Source organism: Oenanthe melanoleuca, chromosome Z (genome assembly GCF_029582105.1).
Source record: "Oenanthe melanoleuca isolate GR-GAL-2019-014 chromosome Z, OMel1.0, whole genome shotgun sequence".
NCBI classification, from domain to species: domain Eukaryota; kingdom Metazoa; phylum Chordata; class Aves; order Passeriformes; family Muscicapidae; genus Oenanthe; species Oenanthe melanoleuca.
The window spans coordinates 57,592,974-57,614,035 of NC_079362.1; the positions used below are offsets into that span (position 1 = coordinate 57,592,974).

The 21,062-nt window shown below is 42.6% G+C and overlaps 1 protein-coding gene across 5 annotated transcripts in view; it reads left to right on the plus strand.

The window, feature by feature from the left end:
• The first annotated feature begins 9,140 nt into the window (after positions 1-9,140).
• ELOVL7 (ELOVL fatty acid elongase 7) overlaps positions 9,141-21,062 on the plus strand; it is a 31,399-nt gene continuing 19,477 nt past the window's right edge. The window contains exons 1-3 of one of the 5 annotated variants that reach the window (XM_056513771.1): positions 9,141-9,307; positions 19,370-19,459; positions 20,393-20,546. The gene's annotated coding sequence lies outside the window, so the exon portion shown is untranslated. The remainder of the gene's footprint in view (positions 9,308-19,369; positions 19,460-20,392; positions 20,547-21,062) is intronic. The other 4 variants (XM_056513769.1, XM_056513773.1, XM_056513770.1 and 1 more) reach the window with 4 other exon arrangements.

Consider the following 21,062-nt stretch of genomic DNA (forward strand, 5'->3'; position numbering starts at 1 on the left):
TAGCATCTTTATCTGTAAAATTAATTGTTCTGAAATGTTCCAAGTGCCATTTTTGGTGAGTGGAATGGAATAAAGGAATTTCAAGCACTTTGTGAAAAAAAATCAGACTACTTAGCCCATCTCTGCAAGCATGTCACATCTCTATTAGCAGTAGCTTTGCTGCTAGTAGTGTCTGCTTTAAAGAGATTCTCATGGTTTTCTGGAAGATCAAGGATAATAATGGCAATGTAAATGAAGCTGTGTTGGCTTGCAAAGGGGTATGCAGGGTTTTTTGCTTGAGTTGACAATAAAGTCAGGGCAGTAAAATGCCCAACGTGGATTGATACACAGACAAAAAACAGCCTGGGCAGCTGTTTGATAACCTCATGGAGTCAGCTCCTCTCCTGCCACCTCTCCTCCTGGCATGGTGCTTATTAAGTACAGCATAGCTTGGTCAAGCTCGGCAGAGTGAAGAGAGTTTACTCAGTCCTTGAGGAAGGCTTTAGTTCCTTGCTCTGAGTTTATTGTTGCTGTGGTTACAGACACTTGAGCTGGGAAGAATGAAAGAAGTTCAGGTACATTCATGAGAACTCTTATGCATATCCTTTAGAAGGAGAACTTTAATCACAATAGGCATGTCTTCATTTGCGGGTTGCATTGTGTTGGATCAGTTTTTTTCTGTGAAAATGTCAGATTTGATTGCAAAGGTTAAAGAAAAGATGGGTACAACAAGAAATGAAGGAATGAAAGTTTCTGTAACACTGTGTATCTTCTACCCCATGGAGGAAAAGATAGTGAAGTGTATGCATGGCTGTGTTAGCTGGTCAGGAGTGTGTAGACAGGATCAGAATATTTTGTTTGGAGAAGGCTACAGATAGTTTTATGTAAGTGAATGTTGAGTACCTATTAGCTATCTGAGCATGTGGTTTATTTTTCCCTTTATTTTGTTGATGTCTTAAAACTCTCTGCTACCCTTTGGAGAATGCTGAAAAAACACCAAAGAGAGAAGAAGCAAGAAAGGACTACATTCTTGATGCCTATTTCCATGGCATGAACTTGTTGCTGAAAAGGAAGGAGAACATCATGGGCAGAACTGGGCATGAAAGAGTTTTTCTTTGGGTAATAACACTGTGAGGTGAAGTCTTTGTCATCTCCTTCATCCAGAGTTTTGTTGTACACATTTTCTGTATTTGCTATTTGTCCTGCACAGTTTCAACTCATTATTCGAAGGGACTGAAGACTGTAACTTGTCCTAGCAAAAAAATCTCTCAAAGATGCTTCAGGTAAGTCCTTATAAGATCTTACTGTTTCATTTATCTAACTGTTCTGATCACTGTCTTCCTCACTGCAAAAGGAAACATGAGTGCCCTTCCCACTGAGGGTGGCATATGATGCTTTCTCTCTCTCCAGATTAAAACAGATCTATGGCTGCTCCAGCATTTTCTTTGTGACTGCCACTACAATTTTGCAGGCTGCCGTCTGAACGTGCACTGGAAGGTGGTGAGTTTTTGTGACTTTTTGAGTGTTTGTGACTATAAGAGGTTGGGGATGTAACTGCAGGCTTGCACAATGCATCCTTTCATAAAGGAAAACCATTGGGTATCCACATTTCTACATCATAAAAAAAGATATATTATGCCTTTTGCAACACTGCTGGAAAAACAAATACATGAGTGGAGAATTTTGTTATTATGGGGCACATTTTTTGTTTTGTTTTGTTTGGGGCTTGTTGTTTGTTTTATTTTGTTTATTCTTTCTGCTTAATTTCAAAAGCCTAATTTAAAATGCCTGATCTGTGGTAGTCTTACATATATGAGGGACCACAGAAGTGTCATTAGCTATGAAATACAATAACAATTTCTGTTTGATTGATTAGTATTTAGCTTATGCAATTTCTTTTTCAGGAATTGTCTCACAGGCATATTGCCAGTGAAGATGCTCAGTTTCAATACCAACATGTTGTGTGGGGAACACAGCCACGACAAGACAGTTCAAACTGCATGCCACACAAATAAAAATTAGTTTAAATTCCCAGCCTATTTTTCATAGCATTTTCTCCAAAACTTAATCTAAATTATCAAGTTCTTGCACTTAATAAACTGGTCATTTCTAAATTTATTTGAACCATAATTTTAAAAGAGGCAGTATTTATTTTAATCCATTTCAAACATATCTTGCCTTTGGCTCCTTTTCTAAGTGTCTTGAACAGCATGTCTGTCTCAATTATTTTCCCATGGCTTACCTTTCCTTGAGCATTAGCAGCTGTATCTTCAGTTTCAAAATAACTTCCTAATCTCTGGCCTGTTTACCAAGCACAGGTGACATTATTGTCATGGGGAGAATGGGAGAAATACAATCTTCTTTGTCTAAAATCAGATGGGGACTCCAGCTAGGCATAACTCTAACATATTTCCAGAAATGTGTTGAATATCACTTTCCCTTGAATATCCATTTCTTTACTTTTAGTTTCCTGCTTTTCTTCCCAATCCCATCTGCAGAATGTTTTTATAAAAATAAATAATAAATAAATAAATAAAAATCCATTAAAGGATTAGGTTTCCACAATACATTGTTAGGTGCATGTAATATGATCAAGAATCAATTTTAGAAAGTAACTTCTTGGTATGATTTCACTATAGTTTTGCATTTCTTGAGTAATGTCATATCTGTCAAGGCAGAATGGATTGTGGATTTGTTATAATTAATCATAAAGCTCCCTTTTCTGTTCTTTCACTTTTCTTCATATGTCAGAGACTGGCAGATAAAGGGAAGAGAAACTGCTCCACTGTTAGCAAGGTTATGCAATTTAGTGACTTTCATGGGATCCTTGTGGACAGTGGCATAAGAAACATGAGAAGAAACAGGAGAAAAAAGTAGACTGTTGATTTTTGAATAGAGAAAGGTGAGCTTTCAATGGCTTCTTCAGAAGCTTTCTAGATTTCTATTTCTCACTGTGACACTCGGTTGCCTTACAAGTTATGTCCTGAGCCTTGTTGATCTGAGTATGAAACAAAATAACTCAAGGGCTTTGGTTTGAAGGTCGGTTCTCATTGCTTCGCCCAGATGTACCATCTTTGTAATGTATTCTCACAGCAAAATGTCTTCAATCTGGCAAAATTAGTAGAAGCTTTTGCATGGACGCTGAACACAGCAGAGAGAGAACTCTTTGGCAGCATCCCTATCCCTCCAATTCAAGGAACATGGCAGCCCATGAATTTTTAGAGTGTGATGATTCACTAGTGAAGAAATAGGAAAATGATATGAGAGAGAGAGCAATTTATAAATCTGTCACCGCCTGCTTCTTGGATAAAGAGTCTGTCTCTTTTATGTTCAAAGTGCAAACTAGCAGCTACTCAAGCCCACACCAAAGATCTTATTTTTCCTTACCCTTGCAGTTGTTGTGCAGCACATGGCTTGTGGGGATGATACAGACAGCTACATCTTCATTAACACCAAAGAGTTTCCATAGGCTGTATTGGTTTATCTTTGCTCGCCTCATTAACTCACTTGTTTCTAAAAGCCCAAAACAAACTTTTAATCAGGTGAAATCCTCATTGATTATTCTGATTTGGAGATGGTATAACATGTACTAGTATCTTATTGTCATTGATTGTCCTAAGATCCAAGCACACACATTCATGTGGGATTGCACCACAACATGCACCTCTCAGCTTACAGGTGTTCTCCAAAGTTAGCATTCAACTTATTTGTTGATCTTTGTTTTTTTGGTGCTTTTTTTTTTTTGTTTTTTTTTTTGTTGTTGTTGTTGTTGTTGTTGATTTTTTTGTTTTGTTTTGTTTTGTTCTGTTCTGTTTTGTTTTGGTTTTTTTGGGGTTTTTTTTTTTTTTTAGTGATACATGTTAGAACCTTATTTGAGTCATGGAATTCCTACTCTCTAAAAGGAACTTATGTTTCCAGACATGTTTATGCACCCAGTTCATGGATAAGACTGTGATTATAGCATGCTGTTCTGGCCCAGGAACAACAAACGTCCCACAATCTTCCAACATCTTAAAAAGATTGCTACTTCCTTTAGCTTTGTCTATGTGAGTTCCTACAGGATAAAACTTCTGCTCCTATCATGGTCAGTAATACATACAAGTAAAATTTGACTTTAGAAAGATTTAAAACAGTTGGTAGATAGCATCTGAATTAGAATTCTCAGCTGTGAAAAGCTGTAAGACATAGGTTGCAGAACAGCCACCATCCAGCTCTTTTTTCCATATACAATTTTCAGACATGGGGTGGACTAAAATAAAAAACCTGCTGATGCAAGGATGATTTTTGGGAACAGGCCGGCCAGGTGTGCTTTGGTTTTCTCATTATGTTCAATCAGGATTCTTTGGCTGACTGCAATGCACTTTTTGTGGGTGATTTAATTTTCCTTCCTGGTATAGATTGAGTTGCAATCAGCCTGCATTCAAGTAATACACTCTGAGGAGTTGAGTCACTACCAGTTTTCATTTGAGAAGCCCAGTGTGTATATGATCATCATAAAATGTGTGTGTGTATGTATTCTAAGTTTTTTTGTATATACAGTATATTCTACATGTGTTGTATTATATACATTATGCGGAAAGTTTAAAATATATACATACATAGAATATATATATTACATGTGTGTATTATATATGTATGATACAATGACACTGCTTCTATTAAACATCCCCTTTAATGATATTTTTCATACACTTAAGATTATTTCTTATACTTTTGCAATAGTAATTTTTCACCCTATTTTTGCGGCACCTTCTCCTTTACTCCTGCCTAGCATCAATCTCAGATACAAAACAATTTCTATGGGCCTAATGATTTTAATACTGTTACTTGAGATAGATGGGTTTACATGGAAGCTTCTCTATCTGAATATCAAATTTGCAAGATTTCATCAAATTCACTATTGTTCAAATGTTAAAACTGGAACTCAACATGTAGGTCAACACAACTATTGAAACAGGCTGACTTAATAGTGGAGTACCCTGTGGTGTGTTTGTGGTGCCAAGAAGCCATGCAAACCCAGCAGTGATTACTCACTTCTGTACGTCACCTGCAATGTTTGTCCCCAGATGGAGGGGGAAATGTCCCTGCAAAACTCAGCTCATCCAGAGAGATATGAGCAGGACTGAGTCATCTTCTCACCTTGTCCCACAGCAAAACTGATGATACGTGTCTGAGAATTCCTTTGTGGTGTGGAAACTGCTCCTGGAAAGTCACTGCAAGCATTACACAAGGAGCCATCCATGGTATTCTGGAAGAGACCTAGGAAGAAAAATTATCAGAAAGCTTCAGCTAAATTAAAGGCACTATTCTGGCTCAGAGGATTAGGAGAAGAAGCAATTTTCTGCAACAAGCAGTAAGAAAATTCTGAAAATAACTCCAACTGAAAATTAGAAGGGGCATAGAGGCCCTTTTTTTGCCAATCCAGCTGCCCAACACAGTGCTGTGACAGCTGTGGGAGACTGGCCATCTGCAGCAGAACCTGCCTTAGACAGGTTTGGCAGTTGTGACTCAGAACACTGATACAAGTGCACAGGCAAAGCAGGTGTTCTCCAGAAAAGCGAAGCTTGCAAACAAAATTTGGGTTACCCTTGCATCTCTTTAAGATTCTTGCGCAGATATCTGTTGGGGTTCTTACTACTTTGTACTGTGTCAGCAAAAGCACCTAGCACAGTTGCTGGATTAGAAAGTGACTCCTGTGGTTCTCCTGCTGATCACCTATTCAAGGCTTCAAATACAGCCCCTAGAGAGCACTTATCTCTAAAAGACTCTTAAAGAATATGAGCTACTTGGAATTTAGTAAGGTAAAAAAATAAGGTAAAGCACTGACTATCACTGTTTATGGTAAGCACAGTTCCTCAGTCATCATTCATCAGTAGTTATGTCTTTAGCATCTTGTAAAGTCCATTGGGCTGTCTCCAGAGTCTACGTTTATCTCTTGTCCTGTTCTTGGATGGGGTATATAGGGAACTTAAAAGATCACTTAAATTTACAGTAAATATCATGTGCAACTCTCACATGCTAAGAACTGAGAAAACCTGTCTGCTGCTAGCTCCCTCTTTTACAATGTAAATGTCTCTGACTTGCCATGTGTCTCGGTTTTCTTTGTGTGTTTAGGGCACAGCTGTCTCCTTTATGCTGCCTTTTTCCTGATGCATGTTAATGATTTACCTGCTCTGAACAGGTCAGCCATTATTTCTGTCCTCTCCCATTATTTCTGTCCTCATAGACTTGCTTGACGGTTCAAATTACCTTTGCTCCTGAGCTGCATGGAAAGCAAGGACTTTTACTCTTTTTATGGGCTCTGAGGAAACAAAAGCTGTTGGTGCTGACACTGTTGGCATCAAATGTGTTAGAGCTGTTAGTTTGCATCTGGTTATTGTTTTCTGGCTTGCTTTTCTTTTTTGCATGAATGACAACAGCTGTGTATTTTTGAAGCCTACAAGTAACCTACTTTTTACTGCTATGCAGCCCAGTGTCACATTTTGTCTTAGCCAAGGCAGCCCTATCAGGCATGCCAAAACAGATTTTGCAACACAGGAGGAATATTAGTTGCTGGCTAAGCCACTTCCCTCTGGACAAAGTCAAGACTTACTACTCTTGAGGTTCCCAAGGTCTGTTTGTGGTTTTTCTTGCCCAGTATTTCAGGTGCAAAAAAAGGGGGCTTGAACCAAGAAATAAAAAAAAAAAAAAAAAAGGTTCTAACTTCTGAGTGCTGAAGGAAAAGGGGATTATTTAATTTTGTTATGTGATTTTCCCTTCCTAGGTGAGACATACAGTATTGCTCAATGGTTTATCATATTTTGACATATCCCTTTTGGCCAAACCCAATGATCTTATTAAGACACTCTTTCAAAAGCCCAGGGATTTCATCATCTGTCATAATCCTAACAATTCCATAGAAGCTCGAAGCAAATCCTAAAGGACAAGATCCTCCTCCTAATCCCCACCCTAATCAATCATTCAGTGTTATGGAGCTTTTACAGGATCTCTGCTACAAGCTATGTTTTCCACATCTCACCATCTGTTTGTCAGCCTCTCATAATGTTTCCACACTTTTAGCAAGCTTTTGTGCTGGTTCTGCCTCTTGTTATCACAAACTTCAGGTTTGAGCTTTGAGCTTCTTGCTGTCCTCCAGCTCAGAGATTCCTTATGCATCTCTGCATTGACATTGACCATGTATTCATTTCACAGCATTAGCTTACAAACCCTTCATCTTGTGCATTTCTGTACATCATCAAATGAGTTTGCCTCTTTTCTTCAATTTGCCTTCATATCCTCTCCCTTCTCCTTGTTTTTGCAGTGTCTTTTGATTCAAGCAATCATGTCCATGCTAACCATCTCAAAAAGCTGTAATTTCTAGCATTTGTGGACTAATGTGATAGACCTAAAATGGCCCCATACTTCTCTAGATGGGAGTCACTAGAGACAGTTATTGTCATCCCGAACATCCTCTAATAGAGGAGTACTGCATTTTTGGGGGGTGGGAGTGTTCCCTAAAGCAGTGAGCCAAAGCTGACTGGTTGTGTTTAAAAAAAAAAAAAAAATTTACATTTTCCTGGTGTTGCCTTGAGCGACACTTAGTTGCCACGGATCCCAAAGCTGCACCAAGAAGCCACATCAGTTTTCCCTCCTCCGTGCTAGTGAGATTGAGATCTAGGAGCATCTAGAGAACCCCTCAACACGACAACAGTGGGTATCACAACAGTTAAAAAAAACAGTTGTCATAGGACCACCAAACAGTTTAGGTTGGAAGGGACCTTGAAGAGCACTTATTTCCGACCACTTTGCCATGGTTAAGGACACCTTTCCCTCGACCGGCTTGTTCAGAAGCCCTCTCCAGCCTGGCTTTGAGCACTGCCAGGGATGGAATATCCACAGTTTCTCGAGGCAACCTGTGCCAGTGTCTCACCACTCTCACAATGGAGAACTTATACCTTATACCCAATATAAACCTACCCTCTTCCACTTTAATGCTATTCTCCCTTGTCATTTCACTACATGCCTTTGTTAAAAGTCGCTCGCCATCTCTCCTACAGCCCCCTTGAGGCGTTAAAAGTTACTCGAAGATCTCCTTGAAGACTTCAGCCCGAACAGCCCCAACTCGCTTTGCTTTTGCTCAGAGATGCTCCAACCCTCGGATCGCCCTTGCGGCCTCCTCTGGACTCGCTCACGAAGGTTCCTCGCCCTTAGCCCTGGCCCCCGGTCAGAGAGACGTGCGGAGCGCTGCCGGAGGCGCTGCGGGCGGTGCGGGGCGGTGCGGGGCGGCCCGCGTCGGTCCGGGGCGGTGCTGGGGGCGGTGCTGGGGGCGGTCCGGGGCGGTGCTGGGAGCGGTCCGGGGCGGTGCGGGGCGGTGCGGAGCGGAGCGGTGCTGGGGGCGGCGCTGGGGCGGTGCGGGGCGGTGCTGGGGGCGGTCCGGGGCGGTGCTGGGGCGGTGCTGGGGCAGTCCGGGGCGGTGCTGGGGGCGGTGCGGAGCGGTGCGGAGCGGTGCGGGGCGGTGCGGGGCGGTGCGGGGCGGTGCGGGGCGGTGCTGGGGGCTGTGCTGGGGCGGTCCGGGGCGGTCCGGGGCGGTGCGGGGCGGTGCTGGGGCGGTGCGGAGCGGTGCGGGGCGGTGCTGGGGGCTGTGCTGGGGCGGTGCTGGGGCGGTGCGGGGCGGTGCGGGGCGGTGCTGGGGGCGGTCCGGGGCGGTGCTGGGGGCGGTGCTGGGGCAGTCCGGGGCGGTGCTGGGGGCGGTGCTGGGGCAGTCCGGGGCGGTGCTGGGGGCGGTGCGGAGCGGTGCGGAGCGGTGCGGGGCGGTGCGGGGCGGTGCGGGGCGGTGCGGGGCGGTGCTGGGGCGGTGCGGAGCGGTGCGGGGCGGTGCTGGGGGCTGTGCTGGGGCGGTGCTGGGGCGGTGCGGGGCGGTGCTGGGGCGGTGCGGGGCGGTGCGGGGCGGTGCGGGGCGGTGCTGGGGCGGGGCGGGGCGGTGCGGGGCGGTGCGGGGCGGTGCGGGGCGGTGCGGGGCGGTGCTGGGGCGGTCCGGGGCGGTGCGGGGCGGTGCGGGGCGGTGCGGGGCGGTGCTGGGGGCTGTGCTGGGGCGGTCCGGGGCGGTGCTGGGGGCTGTGCTGGGGCGGTCCGGGGCGGTGCGGGGCGGTGCTGGGGGCGGTCCGGCCCGCCCCTCCCGCGCCCTCGGCGGGCCGCGCGGAGCCGCCGCGCAGTTGCCGCCCGGCGGAGCGGGAGCAGGTGCGGAGCGCTGCAGCCACGTGCGCGGGTCCGGCGGGAGCGGGAGCGGGAGACCGGGGCTCAGGCACCGCGGGGATCCGGGCGAGAGGAGCCTTCGGCGTTCTTCTGCACGGTCTGTCCCGCGCTGGGGCGCGCAGGGCTGGGCGGGACGGACGGGTCTCGGGCTGCCTCCTCCCCACCTTCCTTTCAAACTCCCCGGTTGCTCCCGCGTACCTCTTCTCTCTTCGGCAAACCCCTGGCTGTGCCGCGCTGAGCTGTTTTCCTCCCCACCTTCGTCCTGTGGCTGCACCTGCATCTCTGGTCCCTCTCCCTATCTGCACCCTCCTGTGCTATACTTCCTCACTCTCGCGTAGTGTCCTGTGGTGCTTCGTACTCTAACTCCACCGAATGTACTTCACCCTGTAGTGCCTCTAAGCTTCCTGTCTGTGCCCTACATCGCACCTTGTCTGTGCCCCTGAACCCTCTGACTGTGTCTGGCACTAAGCAATACTTGTTCCTCCAGACCCTCTGACTGTGCCCCACGCCTCCCGGTGCCTGTCTCTCAAGTGCCTGTGGCTGTGTCTCACATGAACAGAGCTCACCTTCCTGTCCTGAAGAGCAAGTTACATCGTGGCATGTGCATGGCCCCACTGCATCAAGGACCCTTTTGTTGAAAAATGCTCTTCTCTTCCCACACCTTTTGCTCCCAAAGAGTGGTCCCATGCATCAGGAAGCTGAGGTTTCTTTCTGTTCAAGGGTGAAGGTTGGAGACAGTCAGGGAAGAGGTGTGGCCCATGTGCTTAAGATGCTGATATTAAAATGTAGGGCTGGAGGGGTGATGTCTAGCCAGGGGTTGTCTGGTAGGCTGGAAGGATGGCTGTCTGGCTTGCTGCCTTCCTCATCTTTGGAGACCTTTGCTGCCATGTGGGGTAGGTCCATCCTTAAGGACTAGCCATGTTGCCACTGAGGCCAAGAGCCGAGGAGGCAAGTCAGTGCCAGCTTGGGAGGTGTTGATGAGGCTACACTGGAGCAGACTTGTCCTTTACAACTGTAGGTGTCATATATATTGTTACAGAATTGTAAATTTGTGGATACTTAATTTGTAAATACATTCTGAATTGAGACTTTTGTTGGGTCTGGGTGTTGCTGTCACCAAGACAGAATAGTGTGATGCTTGGAAAGTCAGTGAGGCTGCAAACCAGCTCTTGCTGACTTTTTTTTCTTTGCTTGAATAAGAAGTCAAGATATGTTAATAAATCCTGTTCAGACAAACCAGAAAACTTACAGTCATGTAACTCTCTTCCTTACTTCATTGTAATTCAGTTCTTCCCAGACCCGTGTGTGGGTCTGTACTGAACACTGACATGTGGGAGAAGTTTCAACAAGTTTTTCTGGTTGTTGGGAGCAGCCTGGGAACAACATGCTGCCTGATTTATTCTGCTGCTCAACACTTGGGGTGCTGCCCAGGATGCACTCAGGCTCTGAACAACCTGGTCTAGTGAAAGCTGTCCCTGGCCATGGCAGGAGTTTGGAACTAGCTGATCTTTTCAACCTAGGCCATTCTATGATTCTTTGACATTCTTCCTAGGCATTACCTCTATTGAAAATACTGGGAATAGTGCAACATTATGGTATTTCAGTATAACATGTGATCTTTCCATTAAGTATTTATTGGTAGAGCAAGACAGGTTCTGGTACAGGAAGCAATATTCATGGAATGTGTTGGGAAAGATGCCACAGCATTAGTCAAGTAAGACAAGACAAATAGGATTTAACTCATTATGAAGCTCACCAAATACCGTGAAATACCTACCAACTAGTTGTATATCAGTAAAAGAACTAATCAGGGATGGTTCTGTAACCTGACACGACTTGGTGGCTTTTGCCGAGTGTGCACCCCTTGCCTCTGTCTGTCCTTCCTGGCTTTGTTTCTCTCTGCTGCAATAAACTGGTAATTTTTTTTTTTTTTTTCTCCCTGCTGTGGACTTCTGCTCTTCCTCTTGAAGCTGCTTCTGCCCCATGTGTCTGGGTTAATGCTTGTCTTATCTCTTCCTCTGGCCTGCCCATATCTGGTTGCCTAACACACAAATTTCTGGAGGTGTGGGCAGATGCAGAGCGAGGCAGAAGCACAAGCACTGCATGGGTTGGGCATGGGAGGCATGTGTGGGGTGAGGGAAGTGGGAGGATGTCACCTCTGTGCCATGATCAGGGGCAGGAGGTGGAAGGGAGCCAGGACCCCTTTCTGGATCTTCATTAGCTGCTTGTGAAATCATGTTTATTGTGTTCTGGATCTAACTTGGCAGACTTCATGTGGCATCTCTCCCTTCCTGATGACTGCCTCAGCATGGCTGTCAGAGGCTGCTGCCCTGTAATTTTCCTGGTGGAGGCTGGTATGAGCTCCCTCATCTGCTCCAGCTCAAATAAGATGGGTTAGCTATCAGTTACGGGTTTAGACCAACTGTGTTGTTTTGTCTGAAGTGGATCAAGGACAACTTGTTAAATATGAATAGTAGAGCTATAGTATATAGGCAAATATGAATAATTGGGATGTTGACCTCTTCAGTGGCACAGCATATTTTATACAAAAAATGTTGTAGACCAACACTCATATTCACTTCAGGCTAATGGATGTTTAAAACTTTAAGCTGCTTCTCAAAGTGTGGGTAGCTGGAAAAAAAGAAATACTTGTTCCTCTCACTATCCTCTGTCCCTCACTGCAGCTCCTCACTAATCTGGTTTCCTTAATGAAGTCACAGCATGTGACACACACAGGCAGTGTTTTTATCAGTTTCTCATTGCCCAAGTATTAGATTCAAGAAATGTCAGACTTAGTTATGCTTTTCTCTCTTGCAGTTTATGGATTGTTAACTTCAAACAGCAGTTTTGGTAGGCCTTTCCGAGTACTTAAGGGGAAGTTGGTCTGTGCTTGAAAGCTGCACTGAAAGCTGTGAATACTCTGCGTTGTTGCACGGTGCTAGGAAGCAAGTCCCATGTGCTTGCTCAGGGATCTCGCCCAGTCCTGAGGCTGAGTGCTGCGTGTAGAGGGCAGATGCAGACTGAATGGTGGATATGAAACCTTTTACTTCTCAAAAATATGAGATTATTAGAGCAAAGGATTTAACAAAACAAGTAGTCAATTTTGTAAACCTGACTGAACTTTTTTTTAAAAAGCAGTTTCTTTTAAATGATATCTCTAAAGCTGGAGGGTCATGCAGTAGTTTTAGTACCTGTTGTCACATTTCCAGTTTGCCAAAGCTGGCAAAGTTGCCAGTCATGTAGCAGAATTTTATTCTATGTATGTGACATTTTGTTGAAATCCAAGAAATAAAATGTTAAGTACATGAGTTTACACTAATGATAGACACCAGAATAACTCAGATGTCTCTTATCTTTACTTGTCTTTGTTTTCAGTGTTTAATGCTGACTATTGACATGAAAATAATGAATAGTTGGTTGTTTTTGGTTTTTGGTCAGTTTATTTGTTTGTTTTTTCTATTTTTACTGAATTCACAAAGTAAAATGCTTTCAACGTGTCTGTCAATTTGTCTTTTTTTTTCTTCTGCATGTACTTTTGTAATTTTTTTCTGTCTGCTTATGATGGGCTACATGCAGCAATTTATCACTGAAGATGTTGACTAGAGAATACCTGTAAGTGGTTCATAAATGGAGTAATATGAGGTGAATACACAGCTTAGAGAGCTACAGATTTAAATGTCTTTAAATGTCTTTATCTTGATTCTTGATGAGAGTCTGAGGAATTGAATTTCAGTAGCATTTAAAATCCTGATGGAGGGCACAAATCTCCTAAAAAACTTCTTGTAAAGCCTATCCGGCCCAAAGAAAACTCTGGCTTCCACCTGCAGAGAGGCACAGATGTCACAAGGAGGACAAATACAGCTGTCAGTAAACTCCATGAATCATTTTATTTGCTAGGAGCAATAGTATTCAGATTGCCCCTTTTAACTGTGCCAGGGTAAAAGCAGCAAACCCTTATCTCCACTCCACTTGTGACACCTACTTAGGCTGATGTTGCAGTTTCACCAACATTTCCATTATTCCTTCTATCCATTATTCCTTCTATTCTTTTATGCTTTTCTTTGCATGTGCTACTTGTGTCGCTTTTCTTTTGTGCTGAAGTATTTGTTGGTGAAAGCTGGTACTAAAAAGTACTGAGGAAACAGTCTGGGTTAAAAAATACCCTTTCTTTTTCTGGAAGGCTTGCTCTTCTGTGCTGGGTCTGTTTCCCAAGCTGTTTTATTGTGCAGCCAGAAAAATGGTTGTTCCAGCAGAAGTCAAGGGTGACATAGGAGCAGGTATGAGTAATGGGGAGAGAGGTTGATTAAAATTACATTGCTACTATTAAAAGTGCTCTTATAATTGCCAGCTTACCCTGTAAACAGCCAGACTTGCTCTGCTTGAGCAGGCTGTGCTCAAGAGAAGCTGCTTGTAACAGCTTTATGAATTCCTACATGCTGCCTGCCTGTGTTTAATTGTATTGTGAATTCTTTGTAGTTTGGATTATGTTTTATATTGATATGGGCCTTGCACACTGGGCTCTGTGCCTGGAGCCTCTATTCAAAGACTTTTTTTTTTTTTTTTTAAAAAACAATGCCTCACTGAATGCGTGTGAATGTGAGTGTAACTTTGTCTAGTGCACTGCAAAACCCTGTGCAAAGAAATAGGTGCACTGTGCAAAAAGCTGCTAAGTTTCAACAGGCATCTCATGGGCTGGAATTCAAGAGAATGCTCCTATCCCAGTGATAGCATTCAGGGTTTATGGCTATGCCTGAGATAAAAATATAGCTTACTCTATTCCTTTCATTCTTTGTTTTCTAACAAAAGAAGGGGACGACTCTTGCTGGAGTCTGACTCACAAAGATCAGTTTGTTGATTTGGAAATAATTTGCATTGTATCATCAGTCCTGAAATGACTTAAAGCAAAGTCACAAAAACCTGATTCAGTGGTTCTCTCTATGCTTTTAGAGTATGGGAATGGTTCCCATTGGTACTGTATTCTTTCTTTCAGGAAAGTCAGTTAGATGGCACATAGTTTTTTGTTTGTTTGTTTGTTTTTGTTTTCACCTGATCTGCTAGGAAGTGCAAAAATTTTTCTATTACTTTTCATGAAAATATACTGGCTGAAACCTTAAGATTATCAGGGTTGTTGGTCAGATGTGCTCATTTATTCTGTTAAGTAAATACTGCAGTATTTGTTTACCATATGGCATTATGAATAGATAGGGTTGGGCATGTGGAAATGTCTGTAGTCAGTTCAGAGAAGTAGTAGCTGGCAATATTTCCTTTTGTACAGGTGAAAATTACTTGGATTCAGGTATTTTGCAAGAGAATAATGGGTTTTACAGTATTTGTATTCTTAACATCCACAACAATCCCTTTTGTGTTTGTTTAGATGTACAGTTGGAAAAATCCAGATTAAATACCTTCTTTTTCATTTTGTAGTCAGAGTTCTAGCTTGTTTGCTCAGTGCTGAAGAAAAAAATTCATCTTTTAGTTTTTAACTGTATAGAAGGGTTGTGACTAGCTTAATGAAATTATTATTACTACTTTTATTATTAATTTGGAAGTGCTCTGTCCCCCTTTTTCTGTTGTGAACAAGGATTGTAGAATATACCGTCGACCAAAGCCAACAGATAATGAAGTAAACTCAAATGTTCACTGTCAACTTTGAAATGAAACCTGTCATAAATCTACTTGTAAGTGCACTTCTCATAAGCCTTGTTACAATCACTCTCATTATTTCTGCTGTGCTGACAACATTGTTTCTGTAGCACCTGTTGTTCTGTAGCAAGTCAAGTTGTTAGGGAGTTTAAGTTTTTTTACATGAAAAAGGGAAAAACTATAAGACAAGGTTGTAAATAGCCTCATGGCATAGCTGTGATGGTCAGGAAGTTCACTCAGTTTAATTTATAACTAGGAAAATGGCAGATTTTAGAAAGAGAGGAGGGAATGTAAAATACAGGGGCCATTAGAATATCCTGTGCCTCTCTTCAACTAGTCTTTTAATGACTGTTTGAAATCTTATGGGATGAAGTGTTCTCTGTTTGAATTTCAGATTATCCTGAAACTGCTTTTCATAAACTGAAGTGATCCACTTGGCCAGTTAGGGAAGCTTCTCAGAAAGTTGTGGAAAAAATGTTCCTGTACATAGACTGGACCATGCTGAGTTCTGTTTTGCTCTGCAATTTTTCTCACTTTTGTAATGAGGTTGCTACTTTATTTTAAAACTGAACATCTCATATACCCCATTTGAACTACATTTAAAAGTATGGAATGGAAAATTGCCTCTGGAGGTGTGGAAATTGTGCAATCTGGTGTTCTTGCTTTTATCCTGTAGAGACTTTACACATATTGTTGTAAAGTGTGATATTTCATCAGTTGCTTTCATCCAAGGTGCTGAAGCATCAGACAATACTTGATTGAATATAGAAAGACTTTTTTGTGATAAGTGAGGGAGTCACTTTTACAGACTGTGAAATTGTATGACCTTGGCTCATTCTTTGAGATGAGTGCAGTGGGAAGAGATCCAGTCTTCTTTCCAGTCAGTGGGATAGCATCACACTTCTTGGATATGGTCAGCTGGATGAACCTGCACCTGAATAATGTATGTATAAGACAAAGAATGTGTGTGAAAGCAAATAGTTTGGTTCAAATGTGAGCAATAGAGTTATCCTGAAGTGAGGCAGAAGAAGAATAGAAACCATGTTTGCTTTCTGATGAGAGCTACAGTGTTGCCTTAGGTTCAAAAAGGGAGGTGTGGCCTGTTAGTTTTGTGTATTCACTGGAATATTGAACCAGTAACACTTCAGTTTTGCTTACAGCTTTGCTGTGTTGACTGGTAGAAGACGTGCCCATTTTTCTCTGGGGTCTGAGAACTCCATACAGAGATTGAACCAAACTCACTAACTGATCTCTTCTGCAGGGCATTGTACAGGGCACCTGTATGTCAAAAATACTAAGACTTTTTTTGGTTACTTAAGTGCATAGCTATAAGTAAGTCTGATTTTCTTTTGTATTGGAGACAGTGCAGTTTTCTTCTGTTATAATGCTGTGCCATGCTGAGTAGACTGTTAGACACTTGTCTGTTTCTAGTATACTGGTGTTTTAAAGGAACATTAGTGTTAGGCTGAGTACTCTGCTGCTTGCCAAGCTTATTTGTTGGAAGTATTATTGTCTCCTGTGTTATTCTGATGTTGCACATCCATTGCCTAATGCACTTTGTTGATGGGATTTATCTTTTTTTATTTTTTATTTTTGAAGCTATTTATGCTTGGCAATCTTTCAGGATCGAAAAGAGGAAAAAAAAAAAAAGCGCAGTCGCCTTGGCCAGACATAGCTGGTTCATCCCTACATGAACTGTTGTATTTTAGACTGCAGACATCTTGTGGTCCTGGGTGGTCTCCAAATGCTTGCAAAGATGGTAAAAAGTACATTATATTGTGGTAGTGGAAAATATTGATAAAAGATGAAAAATCCTTACTACATACCTGTGATTAAACCTGTGCATGGATGTGTTGTTTGATTCTGTTTCTCTGTGAAGTTACTGTTTGGTGTTCTAGGCTGATTTTAAAAAGCTCTGCTGTTGCAAACTCATGCCCTGCATAGTGCTGCTTATTGTGCTGTTTTTGAGCTTCCTGAAAGTGCAAAATAATGAAGACTTTTAGAAATCCCCATTAGTAAAGAAACAAAGGTCTAGAAACTAGATCTGGAGCAGAAGTATACCTTCACAGCTGTGTATTCTCATTAAGGTGTCTTTGCCCATTGTTTTCTTGGAATTTGAATGAAAAACTGATATATTTTAAAGTTGGATTTTTATAACAGTATCTGGTTAAAAAAATCTTGATACTTTTGCTGATCAAGCCAGTTAATGTTTTTAGGTCGTGGATAGTTTTGCTTTCATGCAAGCTGTTGAGATTAGGCTGCCTTCTGAATACTGTCCATGCAATGTTTTGTTTTCCACACAACCTTTTTCTTTAGTCTCCATAGGCCATTGACTGTTCAGGGTCACTGTGTCTGGATGTTTCCTCACTCTAATGCTTATAGGCAACCATAAATATTCCTCTTCTGTACTGTTTGTTGAGTTCTGACCTCCAAGTCTGTTGCAAGAACCTTTTGAAAGTCAGGCACTTCCATAGTCCTTAGAAGAGTATCTGCATAGCAAGTTGAAAAGAGTATTTTTGGAACTGCTTCTAGCATTGTGTCAAAGCAAAGGTGCTCCCATTCTTGTTCACCCCATGTGCCCAAGCTGTCAAACTGGATCTGCCTCCAAAGGGTGAGTCATCTCAAAGGAAAGAGGTACTGGGGAAAGTTATCAGACAAGTAGTGTAAGCAACATGCAAGATGGCCTGAGTGGTACCCAGAGCTTACTCAAATTTTGAACAGAATGAAGTGGGGGTTTATAATGTACTAATTTCCATGCATTCATCTCTGGATTCAACATATAAGCACAATGCAAGTGGCTTTGACTTCAGGATGAGCCTGTGGGGTCACTTCCTCCAGTTATCCCTAAACTTCAGGTGCCTCTCTGCTGTACATTTCCATTTCTCCACCTCTTTGTGATTCTTCCATTGAGTATAGACTACGATAGAAACATCTGGCTTTTCCACTTCAGAAACTGTATTTCACTTTTTCCCTTCCACAGTAACTTTGGACAGGTGTGATTACTTTTTTTAAAGTGGAGATCTACTTTGGGATGCAGAAACAAAAAAATGGAGTGCCAGGAGAATCGGCTTTGCTGCTGTATTTAGTTGTTGTGACTGAGAGGCCTGAGTCTCCAAACGATGGTATAACATGCCTTCGTGGGTTGCCTGGTGCTAATACTCTTGAGTGTGTTTCATAGTGATTAACCAAACCTTTCATCATGCTGAAGAATGTTAATTTAAACAACAACAACCTACGTCCTGTATACCTCCCTGCATATCCCTCAGTGATCTGAAACTTCCAGCTGCAGCTGTATAAATTACCAGCTCTGGACTGGAAGGATTAGGATGTGGCAGTGTAGCTGCTTCCTGCAGTGCTCCAAAAAGTACATGTGCCAAGACTGGACTTGGGAGCAGCAGCTTTTTAAATGATACTGTCAGCATGCTTTCTTGGGTAGGAGGAGTGTTCTGAGACTTTAGTTTAAAAAGCACTTAGCACATTTCCTTTAAAGTGGCTTTTGTCACCCTGAAGTTCTGCCCGTCGCTGTGCTGCTGCTGCCCGTGTCACTTCCCAAAGTTCACGCTGTGCTGTGCGGGTCACTGCCAAAGGTGTAGGCACAGCTGGTTCCCGCTCTCTTGGAAGAGCCTCCCAGGGAGGGTGCAGTTGCTGATGTTTACAATGCTCAGCAGCATGTCCACTATGCTGCATGGTAGCTTAAAAAGAGGGGGGAGGGAAGGGAGGGTGTCAGTTCTAGGTCAGCTGCCTTTGAAATTTATGCCTGCCTACTGCAATGCAAGCAAAATAGGAGCAGAAGGAATGCATTATTTTGCTGCCTAGGATATCGGCCCGGGACCCAGAGGGTGGGTAGGTTGGGCAAGTGCAAGGCAGTGGGAAACAATGGCAAAGCAAATTAGCTCGCGTCAGCATGGGAGAGCGGTGTGGGAGCAGTTCAACTGTTGTAAATTGCTGCGTTAGAGGGTGAACAAAATAGTGTGTTGCAACTCTGCACGGGTGTTATCAGTGTTACTACTTACTAATATTCTGAACCCAGCAAGGTTAGAGCTGGTGCAATAAAAATTCCATAAAATGGCATTGATTTTGCAATGTTGTTTTGCCATGGCAACTACAGTGACAAGAGCTGAGTGTATGCTATACACAAGATGTAACTGGAAAAACATCTCTTCCTTCAATAATTATGAATATTTTTCACTTTACTTGCTCACCTCTTCTTTCTTAATGTGAATATTGTGTTCTTAAGGTAATGATTTACATTTTTGTCAATCTCCTCTTTATGTAAAACTCTTTTTTCATTTCACAAAGACAGTCCCATCTACCTGTCTTTGTGTACTGCAGGTGAAAATTATGCTCTAATTTTTTTTCTTAGTGTTGAATAGCAACTAGTACATTGCCATTGATTACTTGGTTATGACTTGTCTTTGGAAATAAAAAGGTTTGTCTGCTTTTTTTTTTCTGTTGGCATTGGCTAGATTAGCAAGATGCTACCTATGTTACAAGTCCTGTTCCCTTTCATTTTAAGGAGTCTTCTCTGGAAGCTGAAGTCTATCTCTGCTTTTCTGGAGTGACCCTCACTGTGACAATTTAATTTATTTTGTTGTTCTACTAAGAGGTGAGTAAACACAAACCAAGTCCTTAGTAGCAAACTGTTTCTATTGTGATTAATGCAGTGTATGAGAGCCTTATATTCAGCTAACTTGTATGCATTACCCCTCAACTGTGATTTAGGATAGACAATATGGTGGAGCCAACTCAGTGACTCAGCTTGCTGTTAAAGGAAGGGGACAGTCTCAGACATTAGATGTCCTTGATCCCTTTTTTTCAAAGTATTTAGTTGGCACTTGCACTCCCTCTCTCTTTTTAGAGCTTACCTATAAACTGAGTATTAAAAATGTGCTTCCTAGGCAGCTTAAAACCCCCAGTCTGTGCTATCTTTTGCAGTGCAGGTAAATAGCAGTCCTTTCCCCTCTAATTCAGTACAGAGCCTTATATTCTGTTTTGCTTGGTTACTAATGATGTGTATACAATTTACACTACAGCTGTAAATAATTCTTACATATCCTTATCAGAACTGTCTCTACCATAGCTGTTTGTACAGGAAAAACAAACAGAATGGGTGAGAGCTCTGTGTGTTACAAAGATGTTGGCTTGTAGATGAATGAACAGGGAGCAGAGGGGGTATGAGTTAGCATGATTGTGCAGCACGGCTGAAAATACTAGATTGTGTTACTGCTTTCTAGCCCTTAGTTCCTGTTTTGTAAAAGTCTGTTTAAAGTGCCCTAAAGCTTAGTTGATCTGGTCTTTAGAGAAAATTTGAAATTCTGCTTTCCTAGCTGCACAATAAGGTAAGGAGGAAAAAGGAGAGTCTAAGTTCTTTGGGGAAGGAGGATATCAACCTGGGTTGGATATGGCCCAGTTACTAAATCAATGCATTACCAAAGGCCTTTGATAAGGGTAATGATATACCATTATCTAATGGAAGTGAGGTTGCATTAACAACCTTATTTTGAATTCTAAGTGAAAGTTGTCATGCCGTGTGCCGCAGGAGTCACTGTGTATGCAGGTCTGGGTGACACTGTGACCTGGTGTCACTGAGCTGGAATCAAACTCAAAGGAGCCAAGTATAAGCTGTGCTCTGGGGCACCAAGGAAAGCTTCTGTTCTAAGCTGTGTGAGGAGCCACTCACTGCAGCAGGGCAGGTAGGTGATACCAGTAAGCTGAAGGATGGCTGACATTTGATTGCTAAATAAAGAGCTTTTGTTAAAGGCAGGCAAGCACTGAAAATAAGTTAAAATACTAGGAATTTTTCCCTGCTGATGTTTTTGGTTTTATCTACAACATTGGAAGTATGGGGAGAGAAAATTGGTGAAGATACACTTGATACTCAAGTCCTAAGTGAAACTGAGAACCTTTTCAGGGATGTGCCCAGAGTCTCATTTAAACTGATAACTTGATTTAAACTGATAACTGGATTCAGACTTGTAAAGAAACTTCCTTCCAGGCTATGGTTGCAAGAACTATTTAGACTTGATAAGTCTTTCTATGTGATGTAGGAGATTAGTCCCTAGGATCATTTCACATGCATCCCTGCAACCTCAGGTGATATATTTAAGATATTTAAGATACTGGTGATGACAGGTCTTTTCCTGCCTTACTGTATCACAATGTAATTTTTGTGGCTTCACATCTCATCTTGTAGAGTGTTCCTGGTGGAT